Raw genomic sequence first — 26,369 nt, forward strand, 5'->3', positions numbered from 1 at the left:
ACCTATTAGGGGCTTCTCGGATAGCTCAGCTGTAATCTGCCTGCAATGCAGGAGACTCTGGTTTGATTCCTGGGTTGGGAAGTCCACTGGGCGAAGACATAGGATACCCAGTTCAATATTCTTAGTCTTCCCTGGTGATTCAGATGGTAAAGGGACTGCATACAATGCAGGAGACTTGGGTTCAGGCCTTGGGTTGGGAAGATCCCGTTGAGGAAGGCATGGCAACCCACTCCAATATTCTTGCCTGGAGAATCCCCATGGACAGAGGAACCTGGCGGGCTACAGTCCATGGGGTCGAAAAGAGTGGGACACGACCGAGTGACTATGCACAGTACAGAACAACCTATTAGGAAAAACTACTGGAAAATTTATCCTACTGAATGAAAAAAATTGAGAAATCAAGAATAGAATTTAAAATATCTTGCGTACAAGTGAATGTAAAAGACAAATATTCTTGAAAGAATAGATTGTAATGTAAACATGTCAATATAATTATGATAATCTGCATGTAAAATCCCAGATGGTAATAATGAAGACTGTTTAATTATGGAGTAGGGAAATGAAAGAAATGAAAATATACAGATTACTTTTAACTGACCGGGAGAGAAATAGGTTCATTTATGCTACTAAATAAAATACAAAAACTAAAGAAAATCAAAGCACATTATGTGCCTTGTAAAACATTGGGGAGACAAAAAAGATAAAGAAATATATTGCACTATTTATAATGAGAAAACTATTAGAATTAGGATGCTCGATAGAAGCCCAGTAGTAGTGGAGATACACGATAGCAGTAGGGAAGTCAGTAAAAATTAATGAAGGTATCAAATAAAAAATGAAAAAACCTATAACGCAATCTGAGTTGGTTTTTCAAAAATACTAATCAGTTATTTAGATAAAACAAACCAAATGGGTAAAAATCAATAATATGAAACATAAATTAAGAATATTAGGAATGAGGAAGGAGGTGCAGAAAAATTACTAGTTATTGCTTTATAAACTCTACTCAAAATTTAAAACCTCACTTAAACAGACTTTCAGGAAACTATTAATGAATTAAAAAATGTATATGTATTACATGATGTTAGTAAGTTAGAATGTGTTACTAGACATTTAACAATGGGAGAGTAATGAAGAGGGGAAAAAGAGAAATTTGCAAAAAGAAAGGGAAAAGATCTAAAAGCAAGCAGAGCTGCTACACAAATACAGGTGAGCTTTAACAATCCTAAATAATAATAATGATTATATACATATATAGATGACTAGTTATATAGTTATAAACATATATCTAGATAAGTGTAGGATATATGCATAAACATACGCAGGTAACTATATATACTATACATATACATATATATATAAAATTTATTGCTATTTGCCAGATCCTATTGTAAGTCTTCAGCATATATTAACTCATTTAATATTCTCAACAATCCTATGAGGTAGATGCCATTATTTTCTCCCATTTTGCTAGTCCATAAATCAGATACATAGAGATTAAACAACTTGTAGAAATTCACAATTATACAATTTAATTTTAGTCAAATATTTGAAAAATAAAGCTACCAAGTGTGGGATAGATTAGCCTTAATAGTAAAATGTTTTAGAAATTAAAAAGAAAAATTAACAGTAGAGCTCTAAAAGGAGAGTTCAATGAAACAGACTCAAAGATATGGGGTTTATTAAATATTTGTTTTACTTGCTAAGTCCTGTTTGGTTTCTTTTGCATCCCCATGGACTGTAGCATGTCAAGCTTCACTGTCCATGGGATTTCCCAGGCAAGAGTACTGGAGTGGGCTGCAATTTCCTTCTCCAGGGGATATTCCTGATGCAAGAATCAAACCTATGTCTCCTGTACTGGCAGGAGGATTCTTTATTGCTGAGCCACCAGGGAAACCATATTATGTATTATGAAGTCATAAAAAAGAAACTTGGAATGGCATAATATGAACATAAGCAGTTATGCATATGAAGTGGTTTCTTAGCTATTTGTCCTAATAATGAAATAAAAAAGATAAATATTTCATTTGTCCAAAAATAGGGAATTGTTTAAATAAATTTTAGTAAAGCCATACAATGTAATAACAAATGATTAAAAATTATGGCATCTATTTTTGTTAATCTATAGTCTATTTGTACTATTTTTTGACCTAACTCTTTTGTACTCTGTATGTACTGTTTATTTTCTAATGTGCCTTATAAAAATAAGCTCAGAGGAAATACCTATTAATGATTAAGGTCATGAATTCTGGATTCAAGTTCCACCATTTGCTGACTTGTTTCCCCATATGTTACCTGAGTTAATAATGGTGTTAGCCTTCCAGGATTGGTTTAAGACACAAAAGCTGCTCTAGTAAAGAGCATGGCAGGGTATATGGCACATGATGAAAACTCAGTGCATTTTCTAGAGCTACTGTTAGAGATAGAAAACAACCTTTTAGTGTCTTCTTTAGGAATTTAAAGAGTTAATTGAAACCAAGTTTAACTTCTAAGCTAGTTAATTAGATGATTGATTTTCTGTTTTCTCAGGACAAGAATGTTCATTGTCCAAGTGAGTCTCCTTTCAGTTCAGTTCAGTTCAGTCGCTCAGTTGTGTCCAAATTTTGCAAACCACAGCACGCCAGGCCTCCCTGTCCATCACCGACTCCTGGAGTCCACCCAAAGCCATGTCCATTGAGTCGGTGATGCCATCCAACCATCTCATCCTCTGTCGTCCCCTTCTCCTCTTGCCCTCAATATTTCCCAGCATCAGGGTCTTTTCCAGTGAGTCAGCTCTTCATATCAAGTGGCCAAAGTATTGGAGTTTTTTTTTCTTTTTCTTTTTTTTTTTTAAGTATTGGAGTTTCAGCTTCAACATCAGTCCTTCCAATGAACACCCAGACTGATCTCCTTACGATGGACTGGTTGGATCTCCCTGCAGTCCAAGGGATTCTCAAGAGTCTTCTCCAATACCACAATTCAAAAGCATCAGTTCTTTGGTGCTCAGCTTTCTTTATAGTCCAACTCTCATATCCATACATGACTACTGGAAAAACCATAGCCTTGACTAGATGGACCTTTGTTGGCAAAGTAATGTCTCTGCTTTTTAATATGCTGTCTAGGTTGGTCATAACTTTCCTTCCAAGGAGAAAGCATCTTTTAATTTCATGGCTGCAGTCACCATCTGCAGTGATTATGGAGCCCAGAAAAATATAGTCAGCCACTGTTTCCACTGTTTCCCCATCTGTTCGCCATGAAGTGATGGGACCGGATGTCATGATCTTAGTTTTCTGAATGTTGAGCTTTAAGCCAACTTTTTCACTCTCCTCTTTCACTTTCATCAAGCGGTTCTTAAGTTCCTTTTCACTTTCTGCCATAAGGGTGGTGTCATCTGCTTATCTGAGGTTATTGATATTTCTCCCGGCAATCTTGATTCCAGCTTGTGCTTCCTCCAGCTCAGCATTTCTTACGATGCACTCTGCATGTAAGTTAAATAAGCAGGGTGACAATATACAGCCTTGACATACTCTTTTCCTATTTGGAGCCTTCATGAAAAATCACTTCTCAAGAGTTTATGCAGGGACCACCTACCATCTTCAAAAATCTGTCCTCTCACTTTCCTATACCTGTAGTGGAAGAAATACTTCTACTATTTCTAAGTTTACTTTTAAACTATTTTGTCACATTCTTACATCTGCCAGAAACTTGATCCCTCAGACATTTGCTTTTGTTGTTACTCTCGTCAATTCTCCTTTGTCCTCTGCTTACCAGTTCTCCTCCATTCCCAAGCACATGTGATACACTCTGTACTGAAAATGCTTTAGCTTGACATTAAAGTCCTCCCTAGTTACTGTCCTATTTATCTTCTTTCCTTCATAAGCCAACAATTTTGAACAAAAGTGCTTGTAAAATGCTGCATCTACTTTCTCATGAAATACTTCTTAGCACTGAAATTCTTTCAGTATGCTCTATTAAAATTATACTTTTGAAGATGCCCATAGAGTTCTATGTGTTTAAGAGGCATCTCTATAGTTCTCTATACAAGATGGGATAAGAGGTAAAGTACTGTTGGCATTAACCCTGAGCAACCTGGATGTTTATTTCCTAATGTGTCTTATAAAAATAAGCTCAGAGGAAATACCTATTAATGATTAAGGTCATGAATTCTGGATTTGAGTTCCACCACTTGCTGCCTTGTTGCCCCATCTGTTACATGAATTAATAATGGTGTTAGCCTTTATCACAAAGAAAGGCAATGCCAAAGAATGCTCAAACTACCGCACAGTTGCACTCATCTTACACGCTAGTAAAGTAATGCTCAAAATTCTCCAAGCCAGCCTTCAACAATACGTGAACTGTGAACAGCCAGATGTTCAAGCTGGTTTTAGAAAAGGCAGAGGAACCAGAAATCAAGTTACCAACCTCTGAAGGATCATCGAAAAAAAATAGAAAGAACTTCATTGGGTAGAGAGACTGAGAAAACATTAATAAATAAATATTTATCAGTTATTTTTGATATAGTAGTATGAAGAATATAAGAAAGATACCAAAAATAATTAACATTATTAATTTTCTATTTGATTTTATTGACTTCCCTTATTAAAAATTTAGAAATTAATTGAGGGTAAGGAAGGACCATGTAGCTGATACTGTTTTATAATATTACAAAGTATGTTTTTAGGTAAAACTAAGTGAAAATTGCTTAGTCGTGTCTGACTCTTTGTGACCCCTTGGACTATATAGTCCATGGAATCCTCTAGGCCCAGAATACTGGAGTAGGTAGCCTTTCCCTTCTCCAGGGGATCTTCCCAACCCAGGATCAAACCCACATCTCCCACATTCCAGGAGGACTTTTTTTTTACCAGGTGGAAGCCAAATGGAAGCCTAAAGAATGGTGCTAAAAAGCTTTAGACTATGTCATCAAGCACATAACTTATCCAGTTTAAAATAGCAGTCACTTATCTTTCCTTATCCACTAAGTATGAACATTATTGTTACTATTTAGAAAATCTTTTATAGGTAATGTACTGCCTACTTATTTTGACAAGGGAAATTGGACGTATTCTTCGTGTCCAAATACAGCACACATGCATGGTACGTGTGTGTTCAGTTGCTCAGCCTTATCTGACTCTTTGTGACACTGTGGACTCTGGCCCATCCTCTGCAGAAAAAATTTTTCAGGCAAGAGTACTGGAGAGGGTTGCTATTTCCTCCTCCAGAGATGGCACACATAGCTAGTTTTAAAGGAGACTATTGCATGTATCTAACTACTTTAATCAAATATAAGGGGAAAATATTTATTTTCAAAATCATAACAATAATTTTAGATTTTACTTTAGAACTTGTAGTTTTACTTGTAGCAAAATTAGTGCTTTTAGACAAACAGTGTTTCTTATATTAATTCTTTCTCCTTAACTCATTTGAAATAAATTTATATGCACATGGCTCTGTACATATATGAGTGTCTCTACAGGCTATATTCCTAGAGTTGAACGTCTAAGTAAAACTATCAGGAGGGTTTTTTTATTTAAATGTCAAATATTTCTTTAAACTTGATAGCCACTAATATATTATTAATACATCGATATCCCATTTACTTTCCAACATTGGATACATTTTAATGTTTGCCAATTAGATTTTTATTGAACTATAAATTTTTGGTTAAAAATAAGTTTAAGGATTTTAAAATATGCCCAATGGATGACCCGTTGTATTTTTCACAATTGCCAATTTTTAGTATTTACAGTGCTATTGTCTATTTTATCTACATATACACAAATACATCCTATTTGTATAGATGCATATGTGTGTGCACATACATGTTTATATTTTAGATTATAATTTTAAATATATAATAAATGTAAAAATAAAATATCGGATGAGACTTGTGCAGTACATAAATCATTACTTTGAGATTTTGGATGTCACAGCTAATGTATTTCATGTCATTGTCTAACATGACCTAACGTTTATCAAGATATGTTTGGAAGATTATTATGATGTTTCCCAGTTTAATTAAATACAAATGGTTATTACCTAGTCAGACTAAAAAGAGCCTGTATCAAAGAGCTCTAATGCAAATTAGGTATGTTTTCTAGGTATTCAGAATAGTATGTTACCATGCAAGGTGTTAGTCACTTACAGTTATCTTTTTTCAAATTGAACTGTATTTGCCATATAATACCATGTTACTTTCAGTGTGAAATATAGTGATTTTACATTAAATATATTATGAAATGGTCATTTCTGTAAGTCTAGTAACCATCTATCACCATACAAAAGTATTGCCTGTATTCCTTATGATGTATTTTATATCCTCGTGTATTATTTATTTTATAACTGGAAGTTTGTACCTTGTAATCCCCTCATCTATTTCAGCAACCCTCCCCACTCACCTAGCTCCCTCTGGTGACCCCCAGGTTATTTTCTGTCTATGAGTCTGTTTCTGTTTTGTTTTGTTTGTTAATTTGTTTTGTGTTTCAGATCTCACATGTGAGATCACACAACATTTGTCTTTCCCTGTCTGACTTCTTTCATTTAATATAATACAGTCTAGATGCTTCTGTTGTCGCAAATGGCAAGATTCCATTCTTTCTTGTGTCTGGGTAATTTTTCAGCAGTAAGGAACCTGCCTGCCTGTGTAGAAGATGCGAGTTTGATCCCTGGGTCAGGAGAATCCCCTCGAGAAGGAAATGTCAGCCCACTCCAATATGCTTGCCTGGGAAATCCCACGGACAGAGGAGCCTAGTGGCTGACGGTCCATAGGGTCACACAGAGTCAGGCACCACAGTAACTAGACAACAGCATAACCACTATACACCACATCCTTATCCTTTCTTCTCAGTTCAGTTCATCAGTTCAGTCAATCAGATTCTTTGTGACTCCATGGACTGCAGCACGCCAGGCCTCCCTGTCCATCACCAACTCCCGGAGCTTACTCAAACTCATGTCCCTCGAGGCGGTGATGCCATCCAACCCTCTTGTCTTCTGTCATCCCCTTCTCCTCTTACATTCAATCTTTCCCAGCATCAGGGTCTTTTCAGATGAGTCAGTTCTTACATCAGGCGGCCAAAGAATTGGAGTTTCAGCTTCAGCATCAGTCCTTCCAATGATATTCAGGACTGATTTCCTTTCATCTATCAATGGACGTTTTTGCTGAATCCACATTTTGTCAGTTGTAAATAATGCTATAATGAACATAGAGATGCTTTTTGTTCAAGTGGGTATTTTCTCATTCACATGGACAATATTAATTTTACATATATATATATATGTATATATATGTATATATCCTAATTTGGAAATTTTGGGTACTCATGGGAAAAATACATGCAAAAGTTTTAACAAAAGCTTTGAAAAATTTTTATTTTTGAGCTAGTTTATTAAATATATAGAGTATTTCCTTATTTATATAACATAAATCATTTATGTTATATGTTATATGTTATGAAACATTTTATCTTTTCCTTATAGCCAAAATAAATATACATACTCAGATATGCCCTTACAAAAATTGTATTTTCATTAACTAATAGATATTTAATAATCAGCTGTTGGGAATATAGAGTTATGGTGATAATAACGTTCATGGAAAGCAACTTGGGTAATGTAATCTCTGAATTTGGGCAACTGCAGTTTATGTTTAGTTAGTTTAGTTATGTACTGAAGTACAGTATGAATATGTTAATGAGCAGTAATCCTTTCTTTTTATAGAGCCTTCTGTGAAAATACTCTTCCTCCTGGGTCTTCTGATAGCTGGCATTTTTATTTTTTTTAATTAAAAAATTTTCATAGTGTTGTGTTGGTTTCTGCTCTACAGCAGTGCAAATCAGCCACAATTATACAGACGTCCCCTCCCTCCTTAGCCTCCCCCACCCCACCCCTCCTGTCATCACAGCTCAGACTGGGCTCCCGGTGCCACACCACACTTCTCAGCGGCTGTCCATCTTACACTTGATAGTGTATGCATGTTGATGCTCCTTTCTCCATTTGTTTCACTCTCTCCCTCCCCTACTGTGTCTACAAATCCATTCTCCTCATGTTTTCTTACTTTCCCTGCAATAGGTTTATCAGTATCATTTTACTAGATTCCATATATATGCATTTGTTATATTTGTTTTTCTCTTTCTGTCTTACTTCTCTATATATAACAGGCTCTAACTTCATCTAAGACTGACTCAAATTCGTCCTTTTTAATGGCTGAATGATATTCCATTGTAGATATGTACCACATCTTCCTTTTCCATTCATCAGTTGATGGACATTTAGGTTATAGCTGGCTTTTTAATATAATTTGGGCTTAGTTCATGTATTATGTCTTAAGGGAAGCCTCAATTATATAATCTAAATGACCTCCGCTCCTATTAATCAGTTTCTATTTTTTGGTGTGTGTTTTGCTTCACACATTTATCAGGAACTGAAATCATATTGATGATTAATTTGTTTACTGATTTATTCCTTTATTTTCCCCAATCTCCAGTCCCACTCAAAATTGATGGTTTAAAGTTAAGGGATGAAAACTTCTCCTAATGTCTATTATTTTCTGCTTCATTTATTCAGACATACTATTCTTTTTAATATGAAGAAAAAAGAATGTTTGAATATTTAAGGTTGTTGTCTCATGTGGAATAAGCAGCTAATATGTATTAGAAGTTTGAAAATATGTGCATTTATATTTTAACAGCTAAGAAATATTTCTAAATTCACATTTGACTTTCATATATTTTCACAGGATATATTGAGAGTAGTCTTGTGGTCTTGTCCTACCCTTTGACAGTGGTATCTTTTTTAATATAAAAATGTAACAATTTAACAGTCATAGTCTCATAATTGTTTAAAATGAACACATTATTCCTCAGTGACAAATGTTTTCCAACATGATATGTTAAATGTTCTTTTTTAACTCAAAAAAAAAAAGAACATGATAGAGATTATTCTTATTCTTGAAGAATGTTGGTGAAAGTTGAGTTTTTTTTTTTTAAGGTTGAAGAAAAAACTCTATAATGATGTGTTTGAAACTTGATGTTCTATTGCTTTATTAAAATTTTTATAATTGTATCCAGCTCTTGTATTCTTTGAGCTTGAAAATTATATGGAGAGTGCTTCCTTTTTCTGAAAAATCCTTTTCCTTCCTGCAAAATAGTGCTAATAAATGGAAATCAAGGCAAGACCAGTAATTTCTACTTAATTTGTAAGAATCTGGGACATTCTGTCTATAGAAAGATGAATGGTTACAGAAATTCTTGTTAGTTACAACCTAGTAAATGCTGCTTTTTTGTAATTTTATATGAAAAACTGAATAGAGTTTTCATGTTTCAGATCTAATGCTCTTTATTTTTTATTTAGTGATTATGTGATATATCATGGTTAATATAAGCATTTTATTTCTTATCTTTTAATTACTCTAATATGATAAATATTAATATTTAAATTTAAATATTAATATTTATCATATCTTGATAAATATATCTTGCTAAAATAGATTGTAGTTTGTGAAATTTCTTTGAAGAAATTTGGAAAGAGCCCTTATTTAATTTTTGATAAGTTGTAGACTGATATGGACTTTTCCTTTTTAGAAAAAGATGAATTTTAAAACAAATATTTGTGATCTGGGGAGTCCTACAGGAATAAAAGTTTGTTATCCTTACAGCCAAAAATGTTGAACATTTATCCATCTTGTAGTAGGAGTTTAGTTTCTGTAATTGAAATATTCTCATTTTCACATGACTGTGAAATAACTGGTCAACTATCTAAACTATTAAGAAATGACTAAATTTAGAATGTGACAAGATAGTTGAAATTTTTATGTTATCATCACAGATCTTAATGTGTCTTCTAAAATGACAATAAAAATGTCAATAAAATGACAATAAAAAGATGAGTGAGCTTCTTTTATTTTTTTAATTTTTATTTTTTTAAAAATTATTTTATTGAAGTACAGTTGATTTACAATATATTAACCTCTAGTGTATAGCAAAGCCTCCAACTAATAAAATAAAATTTAAATAAAAATAAAAAAATAAATCCAATATCCTGCGATAAACTATTTATGGAAAAGAATGTGAAAAAAAAAAAAAAGTGAGCTTCTTTTACTTTCAGTCTATGATTCGTGGAGAAGTTCTTGCCTATAGAATTATGTTTGGCAATGCTTGCATGAAGTGTTAGTTGCTCAGGGGTATCTGACTCTTTGCAACCACATGAACTGTAGCCCACCAAGCTCCTCTGTCCATGGAGTTTTCCTGGCAAGGGTTTGCCATTCCCTTCTCTAGGGGATCTTTCCCACCTAGGGACTGAACCGGGACTCCTGCCTTGCACGCAGATTCTTTCCTGATTGAACCACCAAAGTACATAGGAAAAGCATTTAGAATCAGCTAACATTTAAATAAATGCTTATAAGAGCACAGTCAGGGTAAAAGTATGTTTTATGCTTCCCAATCCTGTAGCTACATTATAGTGAATTTTTAAATTAATGAATTAATGATGTTTAACACACAGATAGACACAAAGCACTTAAAAAAAAAAAAAAAACAACTGTACATCATATGTCTCATGACATTACAGAATTTAGAACTTTTAAACATAGGAGGATCTCTTGAGGCCTTGATTCAGAACTGGTACACCATTTGCCACATTGTTTTGGCCAAGGTATCAGCTTAAAATCAAGGAATATGGAAATAGACTCTACTTTTTTGGTGAGAGAAGCTACAGAGTCACATTGCAGAGTGTATAGATATGGGAAGGGGTGTAGAAATGGGCCCATTTTCCACCAGTCTTTTATAGACCACTCCTGGCTTCAGTTACATATGTCTCTCCCAAAATCAAAATTTCTTCATTCCAACTCAGCACCTTCGGAAATCTCATCCAGTTTGAGCTTCATGTTTATTCCAGGGTCTTGTAAACTGCATAAATTTCTGATGTGTTTCCTCAAATGTAGCTCCAAAAAGGGGGAAAATGAGAGGCACCATCAGTCACTGGTCCATAGTAATTCTGAAACTGTGCTGGAAACGTATTATTCAGTCCCTCAGCTCTGAAAAAAGAGGAAATGTTCCTTGATTAGGTTCTGACTTTTCCTCTGACAGTAACTTTCCAGGTCATTCCTCCCCATGGTCTGCTCTGGGGTTTTTGCTCTGCCTGTGGTGATATCCTTCCTAATCGGTTGCTTTTCTTGACTACTTTAGAAGCGACACTTTTCATGTTCATTTTGGCACCAAAGAAGTTTTCTTAGACTTATTCCTGCTCATAGAAAGTTGGAGCCCCAGAGGTATTTTGCAGTTTGAACAATTTAAATCTCTTTTATTACTTGCTGGTGGCTCTTTGACCTATGAAGTTACTATAAACTTTTGTGGGCTTTCTCTGGGTCTGGTATAGTTTTCTGTCCACTGCAAAACCCAAACCACAGTTGTTTTCCAGAAATGCTTCTCTTTATACACTTTATTTTCCGGTTTTTATTTTTTTTTTCTGATTTGGCATCTGTGAGACCACAACTTAAAGACTTCTAGAACCCCATGTCCTCATTGCTTCTCTCCCCACTAGACTCCACATAATTCTTTTAGAGTTCTCAGCAAAGGACCTTGAAATCATAGCCTTGACTTGTTTGTAGTCCTTGGACATCATTTCACTTTGAAAATCTTTTGCCCGTTGGAAAGACTAGAGATGAGAAACTATTTTATTTTTCAATGTAGTTACCCTAGACTTCTCTATATTCGCTCTAATATTGACTTGCAAATGGACAAGTACTTTCTTGAGTCTCTCATTATTAATGTGCCTTCTCATAAAGACCAGTGGACATTGTGAATATACCACCTGAAAAGTCATCTTGCCAAGGTCCATAAATTCATTAGGTATTTATTATTTCACTTTAAATTTACCATCGGTCAAAGTTTTACATTTATTGTTACAAAACACATCACCATTTTTTTCCAGCATCCATGATAATTTCAGCACTTTTTCAATTTTTAGTCATAATTCTCTTGCATTTTTCTATGTTTTGTAAGAACTTTCAGCTTCTGACTACCACCTCATTGTAGATCAAGTACCATATATTTTAGGTTTCTGTTATATATATATATATATATATATATTTATTTATTTATAATTATGTATTAATATGTATGTATTACTAATACTGAACTTCTAGGCACAGTTTTCCTATCAATTAGTTATTGTCACATAAAAAACCACCCCCAGCTCATTGGTTTAGAACATGTGCATGTGTTATTGCTTACTAGACTATGGGTCGGGTGGAGGGTCCTATAGATTTGTAGTAGGTTTGGTTGATCTGCTATCTTTTTCACCAGTTGTTACTATCTCCTTAAGAGTAAGGCTACCAGCTACTCCCCTGTTTGTGTTCTAAGCCTTCCTGAGAGGTGTGAGCTGTTGACTGGAGATGGAACTTGGAATTTCTTGAGTGGATGTATGGTATTACCTGCCACAGGTGCTTGTCTTCCACAGCTAATTCTGTGTCCTCTGAGCTTGCACCTGAATTTCTCAGATGTCCTTCCTAATCATGTAATGATTATTGCGTATAGTGATCTTGAGATGGTCTAATAGCCTGTCTGTAGCCATAGCCCATAAAATGTATTAAACAAAAAATTCTGCAGACATTTTGTTGACACATGTTAAATATTCAAACAATTTGAAACATAAACTGCAAAACCATCTCCTTCCCTCAAACTCTATAAAGATCTCCCTCAAAAAGTTTATGATAGTGTCACATACTTGAAACAAAAAGCTAAGAATCTCATGAGAGTGAAAGTTAACATTTAAATCTATCATTGAATGATAGAAAGCTCAAGGCATTTAAACTTTCAAGCCTCAGAAAGGATGAGACTTTTTAATGTTTTGAGGCAGGAGAATATCATCATTAAATAAATATTTAAAGATTAAGGGATTCCCTGATGGTCCAGTGGTTAGGACTCCATGCTTCCATTGCAGGGGGCACAGGTTTGATTGCTGGTCAGGGAAATAATATCCTGCATGCTACATGGCATAAAAAAATCAATAATATTAAAATATAAAAAAAGATTAGCTTGGTATAATAGGTAGTTTAGAATGAAGGAAGTGGATAGATATATTGTGTCAAACATGAAAAGATTAGTTCACACAGAAATTAAAGTATATATAAGCCATACATTTCATTGGTAATTAATTAATTAATTCAACAAACACTTGTTGAATATATATAAATTGTTGGGCATTGTGCAAAGCATGAGAGCTGCAACATGAATTAGAATTAATATCACTTTCAAGAAGGAGAGAATTATAGAATAAATCTTATACACAAAATATGAGAAGGTATTCAGAAGTCAGCATTGTAGGTGACAATAAAGTACTATAAATATTTATTCTTAGGGAAACCAGTCTTATTCCTAGAGTTTTAGAATTATTATAAAGTGTAGGTTAATTATGAATAGAAACTGGTTTATTTCTTTTATCCTAATATATGAAAATACAAATTGATAGATAATTTTGTGTAAAGACATAAAATTAAGTTTATTATTTGGCTTGAAGCTACATGACAAGTGGTGGAAAGTATGCACTGTTATTAATGTGAACATGTAATATGTATGTAATGTCACCTTTATGCTAAACCAAAACAGATGACTGTGATCTAAATCCAGATCTCATATTTAAGTGTTTTGGAATTTCACCACAATTTCTGGGCTGGAAATGTGCTAAATAGTTAAAAGATATTTTGAGACAGCTGAGTCATTTTATCTTATACTCTAGTCTAATTTCATAATGCTAGAATTTTATACATATGAATAGAATAAACATCATATGCATCTAAGAATTTTTCCTTCTCTATGCCCTTTGTTCTGTTTTTTTGTTTTTTTGCGTTTTCATTTCTGTACTGCTCCTCCTTATTTTATTGTTACCTTTTTCACCCCCCTCAATTTTCCCTTTTTATTCTGTTCTTTTTTTCCCCTTTTTTCTCAATACCGTCACCTTTTTCTTTCAGTTTCCTATTTTCCTTTTCTCCCTTCTTTCTCATGCTTTCCTTCTTACCTCAACAGTTTGTCAGCAATGTTCTCTTATTTTTTAAATATAATGATAGATTATGTCAATTCTAAATTAATAAAATATGTAGTAGCTATTAGTACAAGCAATTATGAACTGATTGGAAAAAAAATACTTGAGGATGTTTTCACACACAATAAGTGCATGATAATTAGGTTGTATGAAGCTTGACTTTCAGAGAAAAGATTCATAATAAATGTTTGAATGAATATTGAGAATCTTAATATCCTATATGCATTTTAAAATCCTCATTTCAAGTTCTCTGGCATAAATCAAAATAATCAAGTTAATAAATCATAATAATTTAAAAAATGCATTATGATGCATTTTATGATGCACTCTACTGTTGGGAAATGGCGTCTTAGGTGGTGCTAGTGGTAAAGAACATGCCTGCCAATGCAGGAGACATAAGAGATGCAGGTTTGATTTCTTGGTTGGGAAGACCCCCTGGAGGAGGGCATGGAAACCCACTCCAGTATTCTTGCCTGGAGAATCCCATGGACAGAGGAGCCTGGTGGTCTGCAGTCCATCAGGTTGCAAAGAGTTGGATATGATTGAAGCAACTTACCATGGCAGGGCACTGCTGTGAAAATACTTTTAATTTTTTGGCAAGATTACTTAAGTCAGATTAACAAGTTTGAGCTCCTACTATGTGTGAGAAGTAGCCTAGGGAACAGAATATGTTATTGGATATTATCTTTAAGAACTTCATACTGTGAAGTTTTAAAAAGGTTTGGTTGCATGTGAGTGCACATTAGGGCATGAATGGGAGATAAATGAGATGGTAACTACATTAATTTATTTATCTAATGTTTAATATTAAGTCTCTGCTACTTGCTGGGCACTGTGCTAGGTACTAGAGGGATGCAGAGAGGAATAAAGGTGGGCACTGATTGGAAAGTTTTACAGACTCACAGGGGGAGAAAGCTGTGTCAGTAAGTTTAACCAAATACAAAAACAGAGACAGGTAGTCACCATGAGGGCACTGATCTTTTCTTTATTGATTAATAGAGAATGTTAGAGAATGCTGTTGTTGTTAGGTATTAAAGGAGATGGGAAAGTAACATTTATTAAGCAGTTGCTGCTGCTGCTGCTGCTGGTGTTAAGTCGCTTCAGTCGTGTCCGACTCTGTGCGACCCCATAGACGGCAGCCCACCAGGCTCCCCCATCCCTGGGAGTCTCCAGGCAAGAACACTGAAGTGGGTTGCCATTTCCTTCTCCAATGCGTGAAAGTGAAAAGTGAAAGTGAAGTCGCTCAGTTGTGTCCGACTCCTAGCGACCCCATGGACTGCAGCCTACCAGGCTCCTCCGCCCATGGGATTTTCCAGGCAAGAGCACTGGAGTGGGTTGCTATTGCCTTCTCCGATTAAGCAGTTATTACTTTACAAATACTTAGGTAGACTCTGTAGATATTTAATCTCTTCCGACCCTCCTAATAATGTTATAAATCCACTTGTATAGATTCAGGAGGTGAGGCTCACAATAATTGTGGCTTGTCGCATTAGTAAATGGAAGAGACAGAATTCGAACCCAAATCCTTTTGACTTTTAAGATAGTGTTATTTCTATTATTGTTTTCAAGAGTCTGCACTTCATTTGACCCTTGTTGGAAAATAGCATGGCTGTAATATAATAGTATGATTTGAGATATCCAGTCATATTGAAAATAAATTATACTCTGGACAGTAAGTAATAGTAAGGTTCTATGCTGGGTGGAGTTAAATAGCTTTCTTAATAACTTTTTAGTTAAAAATTAAGTCAGATTGCCAAGAAATAGAGCGTGAAGGAATTGGAGACATTCTGTATCCTCATCACTTAATGTAGTTGGACATCTTGGACCAGATGAAGGTTGTCAAATATTTTACCATTTTTATTACTGTGAGTTGGATTTCTTACAAGTTCTTCACATTAAAATAAGGATTTCCATGCTACTAATGAAATTTTAGAGGAGGTCTCACTATTGGTTTCAGACTCTGTTTCATTTATTGAAAGATTCACTTTTCTCATTAAAAAGAAAGTCTTTATAGTTTAAAATTTTGGTGATTCTTTATCAACTCCTAAAACTGAAGGTGGTATTTATAATTTTTCTAAGAATTTTCCTTTGATAATCTCATAATATTTGAGAAACTTGTGAGAAGGACACTGGACCATGGCCCTTTTACATTAGAAAGCACTTTAGAGACCACTTGATCATATAACCTTGCCTTTAACATAAGAAAACAGAGACCTAATCCAATTAAATGACGGGATCAAGATTGTATAATTTGTTCCTAACATGATAGGAACTGGAAAGGCCTCTTTGTCCAGTGCTCTTTCAGTGCAGAGGAACATTGAAATTCCTTCTTGATTCTTGAATTTGTCTTCCCTGAGCATTTATTTTTAGGTGTCTTTGCCTCATGACTGAATCATTTTGTGATGGGAAATGTCTATAATGAATTCATCAATCAGATGGAGGTGTTCCTTTTTCTTGGGAAGTATGTATTATGGGAATCCAGCAGTGCAGACAAAAGGAATGGTTAGTGCCAAGCTGTCTTTTGGGGCATTCATTTGGTAAGGCTATGTGGAAAATGAGGATCATTTTTCTCCTAAAGAGACTGTACAATTTACATCGTCTTGGAATCCACAGAGAAACTTGGTAAATATTATAAATATTTCCTCTGGAAGCAGATGTATGTTAAGATGTGTGTTTTTCAAGTTAGCTGCATCATAAATACTTTATATACTGTATTTAAATCTGAATTATAGTTCTCTAAATTACTTTTAAATATACGAAAAGGGGAAGGTCTTAACAAGGCAAAAATATTCCTGTTTATAGTAATGTGAAGTAAATTACCTTGTAAATTTTTTTAATTTTCCCAAGATACAAATAACATAAACGCTCAAAAACCAAGCAAGTGCATAGTCTTTATTATTATTATTCATTTATTTATTCAGCAAACCTTTTTGAGCACCTGGAATGGCTAGCTGCTGAAAGTCCCAGGCTAAATCTATAGTCTCTCAGCCCTTGTCAGCCACCCTCCCCATCAATTCCTGCTCCGGGCACCAGCATCCTTCAAAGCCTTCAACCCCTGAGCCTCCTGCCATCTCCTAGCATTTGTACATCTGTTTCCTTTGCCTACTCCCTTCTTCTCCTTGCTTGGGGGTAACTCCTACTCATCCCTGTGATGGCATCCCTGATCCCCCGATCCCATTGCTCTATGCTATTATAATTCATCTTCATCTTTAGAGTGAAATGTTTGTTTAACCCTAAGATGCAGGTATCTATATTTAACCCTAAGGAAGTATCTATGTGTGTTTTTTTAGCCACCAGTTTCTCATGACTTACAGATGCTCAGTGTCTTTTGAATGAATAAAATTTGTCTTCTGAGACCTAGCGGCTATTTGGGTTTACAGTTTAAAAAAAATCTAGTAAAAGATGAAAATGTGGATATATGAAGGAAATGAATTACCTTTATGAGGGGAAAATGAGGTAGTTGAGGGAGGCTTCTCAAAAGGAGAGATACCTAAGCTCCATCCTGAAGAATGCGCAAGAATTTGCCAGAAGAGGAACGTGAATGAGGAGTCCTGCATTTTATATTGAAGAAAATGTAAGAGCAAAGACTGAAAAATAGGAAGAATATGGCATGTTTACCTAAAGATACTGCTTTTGTATCAGCGTTACCAAAATCAATACTGTACTGTTGTCTTACATATAGAACTTTAACAACACCTCTTCAATAAAAAAGGATTTATACACTCACTATTCTGAAAGAACAGATTCATATCTTCCTAGCTTGTGAAGCAATTTCCTCTCCATGAGATTGTTCTGAAAAATTCACCTTAAAAAATATCAAGAAAGGAGCAGGTGGGGCATTTCACAGCTTGAATAAAAAGGTAGTACATAAGAAAAATTATTCTCTAAAAATATTTAAAAATGAGTTTTTCTGTTTACTTAAAGTAGAAAATTCAGATATCCCATCATATGAAATGCATTCATTGTATTGAAAAGGTATCCATTTTAGATGTAGGAAATAATAGAAGCAAAAAGTTATACCTCTATCAGAGGTTCTCCCTTTGACAAAGCAAGACTCATTTACTTTCCTTCCCACTCTCACCACCCTAGGTTCCAAAGCCTTTTTTTATTCTTTGTGTACATATGAATTTGTCTACACTAACTACACAAATAGAGAATTGGTTGCTAACTGTCTCACTGAAGCTATTTATAATGAACTAAAGAAGAGATTATTGGGACAAATGAGGTACAGACTGCCAAATCATTGCTGAGTTTGCCCCATCATGCTAATAGCATATCTGTAGAGATCAGTTCATGTTTGGCTTTGTTATGTGACTGCTGTTTTCACTATCAAACTTATGGATGCACATAACAATTACATCTTACATATTTTATTTCATATAATCTTATGGCTACACGTTCTGTTTCTATTCAGAATGATATCAGTTCACTTCTGTATTCCACAGACTCTTCTTGAATTGGTTTGGAAGATATTCATATTTTTTAAAATGTTCTCAAATGATCATTTATTGGGCAACTTTTATGAGCGTGACATTATTGCTGGTTCTCTTCTTAATTGTCTTATTTTGTTTTCGCAGTAACCTGTGTATTAGACATTATTTTACAGTTATATCGTGCAGTTACATCATAACACTGTGCTTTTCAGTAGCTGTGGAAAGAAGTACTCATTTATTCCATTGCATTCTCTATTGTTCCTAGACAATAATGATTTACAACAGTGATTTGTATCATTGAGCCTTTATTGTGTGGCAGGCCCTAAATGTTTTACATATATTAATTTAAGCAATCCTCCCTATAATGGTATAGTGTCTAGCCTATAATTAGCAAGTTAGATGAGGAAGCTGAGGGCACAGACTATTTAAATAATTCTTCTAAGATCACAAAGCTAGTGAGCGATAGAGTCCAGATTTAAGTCCAGAATCCATCAAAGTATATTGTCTTTTTTGGTATTGTACTGTCTTGTGATGACTACCTACTGGCTGGTGTGTGGTTAAAAGAAGAGAGATCAGGTGAAAGAGACGATCTGTTTGTGATTGAGATGAACCTAAAAGTAACTGGGCAGAGAGCTCTATGCTACTTTCATTTGTCATTTTTATTTAGTTGCCCAGTTGTGTCTGACTCTTTTGTTACCCCAGGGATTTGAGATCTTCCAGGCGAGATACTGGAGTGGGTTGCCATTTCCCTTCTCCAGGCAATCTTCCTGATACAGGGATCAAACCCTCATTGCCTGCCCCCAGCTCCTGCACTGCAGAGGTTCTTTACCTGTGAGCACTGGGGAAGCCCTGATACTAGGCAGCAAATACTTTCAGTTCCTTTATTTTATATAAGCCCTGTATTACTTGGCATATTTGTTATTTAGTTGCTAAGTTGTATCCAACTATTTGTGACACCATGGACCACAGCACACCAGGCTTTCCTGTCCTTCAGTTTCTCCTGGAGTTTGCTCGAACTCATGTCCAACAATGCCATCCAACCATCTTATCCTCTGTCGCCCCCTTCTCCTCCTGCTGTCAATGTTTCTCAGCACCAGGATCTTTTCCAATGCTCTTCTCATTAGGTGGCCAAAGTATAGGAGTTTCAGCTTCAGCATCGGTCCTTCAAATGAATATTCAGTATTGATTTCCTTTAGGATTGACTGGTTTGATCTCCTTGCTGTCCAAGGGACTCTCGAGAGTCTTCTCCAGCACCACAGTTTGACAGCATCAATTCCTTGGCACTCAGCCTTCTCTATGGTCCAACTTGCACATCCATACATGACTACTGGAAAAATCATAACTTTGACTATTCAGTACACACACAGACACACACACACACATATCATAGAGGAACAAATCTGTTCATTGTGTCCTTAGCATTCTACTGGGAACTGAAACTAGAGGAGTGAACAGTGAGACAACTATATACATCCTTCACCTCTCCATTATAAGACCTCATCATATGAGAATGTGTGCTTATTTGCCTGAATTCTCCACTATAACCTTTTTGAGGGCAGAACCAAGTCTTACTCATTATGTTTTCTCCAGAACCCAGCAAATTGCAAATCCTTGCCAAAGAACAAGTGCTCTATTGATATTTGTTGACTGAGAAAAAAGGGAAGGAAGGAGATGAATGAAAAAACAAAGGCAATAATGTGTTAAGATTCCATAGACCACAAACATTAAGTTATATTACTTTCATTCAAATTCTTTATTTAAATTTCTTAATTTTAATGGTGCTTGTGACAAAGTATGACAACATTGTCAGTGTTACAGCAGTCTTCATTAGAATTGTTGGCTCAGTCGCTCAGTCATTTCCGACTCTTTGCAACCCCATGGATTGCAGCACAGCAGGCCTCCCTGTCCATCACCAACTCACATAACTTGCTCAAACTCATGTCCATCCCCTTGGTTGGAGTGGGTGATGCCGTCCAACCATCTCATCCTCTGTCATCCCCTTTTTCTCCTGCCTTCAGTCTTTCCCAGCATCAGGGTCTTTTCCAATAGTCAGTTCTTCATATCAGGTGGTCAAAGTATTGGAGTATCAGCTTCAGCATCAGTCCTTCAGTGAACATTCAGGACTGATTTCCTTTAGGATGGACTGGTTGGATCTCCTTGCAGTCCAAGAAACTCTCAAGAGTCTTCTCCAACACCATACTTCAAAAGCATCAATTCTTTGGCACTCAGCTTTCTTTAAGGTCCAACTCTCACATCCATACATGACTAGCTGGACCTTTGTTGGCAAAGTAATATCTCTGGTTTTTAATCTGCTGTCTAGGTTTGTTACAGCTTTTCTTCCAAGAAGCAACCATCTTTTAATTTCATGGCTGCAGTCACCCTCTGCAGTCTTTTGGAGCCCAAGAAAATAAAGTCTCTCCCTGTTTCCATTGTTTCCCCTTCTATTTGCCATGAAATGATGGGATTGGATGCCATGATTTAGTTTTTTGAATGCTTAGGGTTATTTTATTAATTAATTTGTTTTAATTTGAGGCTAATTACTTTACAATATTGTAGTGATTTGTGCCATACATTGACATGAATCAGTCATGGGTGTACAAGTGTTCCCCATCCCGAACCCCCCTCCCTCCCCATTCCATCCCTCTGAGTCATCCCAGTGCACCAGCCCTGAGCACCCTGTCTCATGCATTGAACCTGGACTGGTGATCTATTTCACATATGATAATATGTATGTTTCAATGCTATTCTCTCAAATCATCCCACCTTGCCTTCTCCCACTGAGTTCAAAAGTCTGTTCTTTACATCTGTGTTTCTTTTGCTGTCTCACATATAGGGTTATTGTTACCATCTTTCTAAATTCCACATGTGTGTGTTAATATACTGTATTGGTGTTTTTCTTTCTGACTTACTTCATTCTGTATGATAGGCTCCAGTTTCATCCACCTCATTAGAACTGATTCAAATGGATTCTTTTTAATAGATAAGTAATATTCCATAGTGTATATGTACCACAGCTTTCTTATCCATTCATCTGACGATGGACATCTAGGTTGCTTCCATGTCCTGGCTATTATAAACAGTGCTGCGATGAACATTGGGGTACACGTGTCTCTTTCAGATCTGGTTTCTTCGGTATGTATGCCTAGGAGTGGAATTGCTGGGTCATATGGCAGTTCTATTTCCAGTTTTTTAAGGAATTCCCACACTGTTCTCGATAGTGGCTATAATAGTTTGCATTCCCATCAACAGTGTAAGAGGATTCCTTTTTCTCCACACCCTCTCCAGCATTTATTGTTTGTAGACTTTGGACAGCAGCCATTCTGACCTGTGTGAGATGGTACCTCACTGTGGTTTTGATTTGCATTTCTCTGATAATGAGTGATGTTGAGCATCTTTTCATGTGTTTGTTAGCCATCTACACATCTTCTTTGGAGAACTGTCTGTTTAGTTCTTTGCCCATTTTTTTGATTGGGTCATTTATTTTTCTGGAATTGAGCTGCATGAGCTGCTTGTATATTTTTGAGATTAATTATTTGTCAGTTGCTTCATTTGCTATTATTTTCTCCCATTCTGAAGGCTGTCTTTTCACCTTGCTTATAGTTTCCTTCATTGTGCAAGAGCTTTTAAGTTTAATCAGGTCCCATTTGTTTATTTCTGCTTTTATTTCAAATACTCTGGGAGGTGGGTCATAGAGGATCCTGCTGTGATTTATGTCAGAGAGTGTTTTGCCTATGTTTTCCCTTAGGAGTTTTATAGTTTCCAGTCTTACATTTAGATCTTTATTCTATTTTTAGTTTATTTTTGTGTATGGTGTTAGAAAGTGTTCTAGTTTCATTCTTTTACAAGTAGTTGACAAGTTTTCCCAGCACCACTTGTTAAAGAGATTGTCTTTTCTCCATTGTATATCCTTGCCTCCTTTGTTAAAGATAAGGTGTCCAAAAAATATGGAACGCTTTATGAATTTGCATATCATCCTTGTTCAGGGACCATGCCAATCTTCTCTGTATTGTTCCAATTTTAGTGTATGTGCTGCCAAAGCAAGCACTGAATGTTCAGTTTTAGGCCAACTTTTTGACTGTCCTCTTTCAGTTTCATCAAGGGGCTCTTTAGTTCCTTTTTACTTTCTTCCATAGGGTGGTGTCATCTGCATATCTGAGGTTATTGGTATTTCTCCTGGCAAACTTGATTCCAGCTTGTGCTTCATCTATCCGGGCATTTCACTTGATGTACTCTGAGTGGAAGTTAAATAAGCAGGGTGACAATATATAGCCTCGATGTACTCCTTCCCAATTTGGAGCCAGTCTGTTCCATGTCTGTTTCTAACTGTTGCTTCTTGACCTGCCTGCAGATTTCTCAGGAGGCAGGTTAAGTGGTCTGGTATTCCCATTTCTTTCAGAATTTTCCACAGTTTATTGTGATCCACACAGTCAAAAGGTTTATCATAGTCAATAAAGCAATAGTGGATGTTCTTCTACAGCTTTCTTGCTTTATTGATGATTCAACAGATGTTGGCAATTTGATCTCTGGTTCCTCTGCCTTTTCTACACCTAGCTTGGACATCTGGAAGTTCTAGGTTCACGTATTGTTAAAGCCTGGCTTGGAGAATTTTGAGCATTACTTTGCTAGCATGTGAGATGAGTGCAATTGTGTGGTAGTTTGAACATTATTTGGCACTGCCTTTCTTAGGGATTGGAATGAAAACTTACCATTTCCAGTTCTGTGACTATTGCCAAGTTTTCCAAATTTGCTGGCATATTGAGTGTAGCACCTTAGCAACATCATCTTTTCGGATTTGAAATAGCTCAACTGGAATTCCATCACCTCCAGTAGCTTTTTTCATAGGGATGCTTCCTAAAACCCACTTGACTTCAGACTACAGGATGTCTGGTTCTAGGTGAGTGATCACACCATCATGGTTATCTGAGTCATGAATTTTTTTTTTTTTTTTGTATAGCTCTGTGTAATTTTGCCACCTCTTCTTAATATCTTCAGCTTCTGTTAGGTCCCTACCATTTCTGTCCTTTATTGTGCCCATCTTTGCATGAAATGTTCCCTGGTACCTCTAATTTTCTTGAAGAGATCTCTAGTCTTTCTCATTCTATTGTTTTCCTCTATTTCTTTGCATTGATCACTAAAGAAGGCTTCCTTATTTCTCCTTGCTAGTCTTTGGACTCTGAATTCAGATGGGTCTATCTTTCCTTTTCTCCTTTGCCTTTAACGTCTCTTCTTTTCTCACCTATTGTAATTCCTCCTCAGACAACCATTTTGACTTTTTGCATTTCTTTTTCTTGGGAGTGGTCCTCCTGTACACTGCCAGAAACCTCTGTCCGTAGTTCTTCAGGCACTCTATCAGAGCTAATCCCTTGAATCTATTTGTTACTTTCACTGTATCGTAAGGAATTTGATTAGAAGTGTAGTCAATGGAATTTTCTGTGTTTACAAAAATTTATATGATTTGTCTTTAGTTTTTTATTTTCGTGCTTTTAGAGTTTAAATAATATGCTGTAGGCAGCTAATTTTGATGACCGTGTTCAAGATATTATATCTGAACATTGCATGCTTTGGCTTCTAGGCTAATTTTTTTCAAAATATTCTAATAATGATCAGACTATCATCACATTAGTTCACTTCCAGGCAGTGCTATTGCCTGAAACCCTGGTCCACCTTAAGATATGAATTAAATTAAGAAGATTAAACATTTATATTCTTATCTGTTTTTCTCTCATATTCATTAATTTCCTGAAATTTCTCCATATTCTTCATGTGAGATGTCATCATTGACTCTTAGACATTAAACTCCCAAGGACTGAAATAGTGTGTAAGTCACTCTATACAAAACCTAGTGGTTAGTAATAGTGGACTGGACAACATCTTTTTTTGTTTGTTTGTTTTTTTGGACAGCATCTTTAATCGAGCAATTTTGATCTTACCTGGAGTCTCTTTATCTAATATATAATGTTGCAAATGGTATTTAGTGACAGAATTATTTTCGACTGGTAATGATTATAGATGTTGAATACATTTTATCTATTTTGACTCATGTTAGTGATATCTTTAGGTTGTTTCTAATTGTTTTCCTTTGTCTATCTTGTATTTTTATTGATAAGATTAATCTTAGTGATCTCTATAGGTAATTTAATATAAAAAATGCTTTGTAAAGGATTACATGATCTTTAAGTATTATTTCTGAGTATGTTATAAAGCAGATAAGGACTTTTGTTAAATTGCATTTGAAACCAGCCATGTGTGGCATATATTGTATATAAAGGTCTACAACATATATGGTTTTTCATATTGTATCAGAAACTTTCTCAAATTCTCACTGTGACATTCACTATGGAAACTACTGCAGAAATGAAATTATGATACCCACAGTCTTGACTTTGGAGAACATCAGACCTGGATGAGTCCTCAATCCGGCCTTCCAGTCCACAACCTGGAGACAAGTCCTGACTTCACCATACACTGTTATGATTTTAGAAGAGAAAATTGGGAATCACAGGCCTTTGAGAAATGTCTCTTAGCTTTGTTTAAAATTGGGGTATAGTTGCCTTACAATATTATGTTAGTTTCTGCTGTACAGTGAAGTGAATCAGCTACATGTATGCATCCATGCTCTCTCTCTCGGGCCTCCCCCTCCCCCATCTCACCCTTCTAGGTCACCACACAGCATGGAGCTGAGCTCCCCGTTCCCACTGGCTGTTCTGTTCCAGCTATCAGGTTCCCACTGGCTGTCTGCTTACACATGGAAGGGTATAAATGTCAGTCCCAATCTCCCAGTTCATCACAGTTCCCCTTCCCCACCCCATGTCCTTGTGTCCATTCTCTAAGTCTGCGCGTCTGTTCCTGCTTTGCAAATCGGTTCCTCTCTGCCATTTTTCTAGATTCCATATATACGCATGAATATGTGATATTTGTTTTTCTCTTTATGATTTGCTTCACTTTGTAGAGAGACTCTTGGTTCATCCACATCTCTACAAATGATCCAGTTTCATTCCTTTTATGTCTGTTAGCTTAATGATCACCAGGATCACAGAAATAGACAATAAAATATTTCACACTTAAATCAGAGAAGAAAATTTTGTGCCTTACTATCTTTAAAATGAGAACAAAAAGTTTCTACCACATCAGATTCTCATAAAGCCATAATGAATTAATATTTATGTCTACATCACTGAGTGATTATGAAAATTAAATGGATTAGTATTTATAAAACACATAGACTACAACTGGCATATAGCAACTTCTCCGTATTTACTAGATAGATTAAAACAAATATAAATATCTTTTACTGTAAACATATATTATTTACATAGGTTTGAAAGGAAGTTATTAAAATTATTTGCCCAAGCATTAAAAAAAATGACTGGTACATTTCCAAAATTCTGGTTGGCTTTTTCAGCCAATTTAAAAATAATTTATTTCCAAGCAAACAAAGACAAGGAACCCTACCATTTTCTCAGTAGAGAAGGATTCAGAGAGGCCAGAAAATCAACTGTTAGTGTCCAGTGTGATCATTACTTTCATAAAGGAATCCACAGGGTGCTCTGGAAGATGAAAATGGTAAGAACCAGGGGGCTCCATGAGAGACATTGGAGATGAATTCTGCCGCTCCTTAGGCAAGGGAAGATAGTGTTGGAATACACAGAGGTTGAAAAGTGATGACCTGGTCACAGAAATGCAGAGGTCTAGAGTCAATCAGTTGTTGCAGCTGGAGCTGGAGGAATGCAGTCGGCCGGGGCCAAGTTCAAAGGCCACTGTACTCGATGCCAGTTCTCCTTTTAAGCAAGAGCATGTCATAATCAGTTATGGGTTTTAAAAAGATCAGCAGGGTTGTGTGTAATAGTTAAATTTTTTTGTGCTTAATGCAGTTTTCTTTTACTTAAAATTTTTTTGTACTGAATGCGGTTTTCTTTTACTTAGGGT

The 26,369-nt window shown here is 35.7% G+C and overlaps 1 protein-coding gene and 1 non-coding gene across 2 annotated transcripts in view; one reads left to right on the forward strand and one right to left on the reverse strand.

Annotated features, from left to right (window-relative positions):
• Positions 1–26,369, forward strand: part of DPYD (dihydropyrimidine dehydrogenase) — an 892,784-nt gene that overhangs the window by 169,601 nt on the left and 696,814 nt on the right. The window lies entirely within an intron of this gene.
• On the reverse strand, positions 22,382–22,488 carry LOC136156706 (U6 spliceosomal RNA). Its single transcript, XR_010661193.1, has one exon. It is a non-coding gene; the product is annotated as a U6 spliceosomal RNA (small nuclear RNA).

This window comes from Muntiacus reevesi, chromosome 1, assembly GCF_963930625.1.
Source record: "Muntiacus reevesi chromosome 1, mMunRee1.1, whole genome shotgun sequence".
Lineage (NCBI taxonomy): Eukaryota > Metazoa > Chordata > Mammalia > Artiodactyla > Cervidae > Muntiacus > Muntiacus reevesi.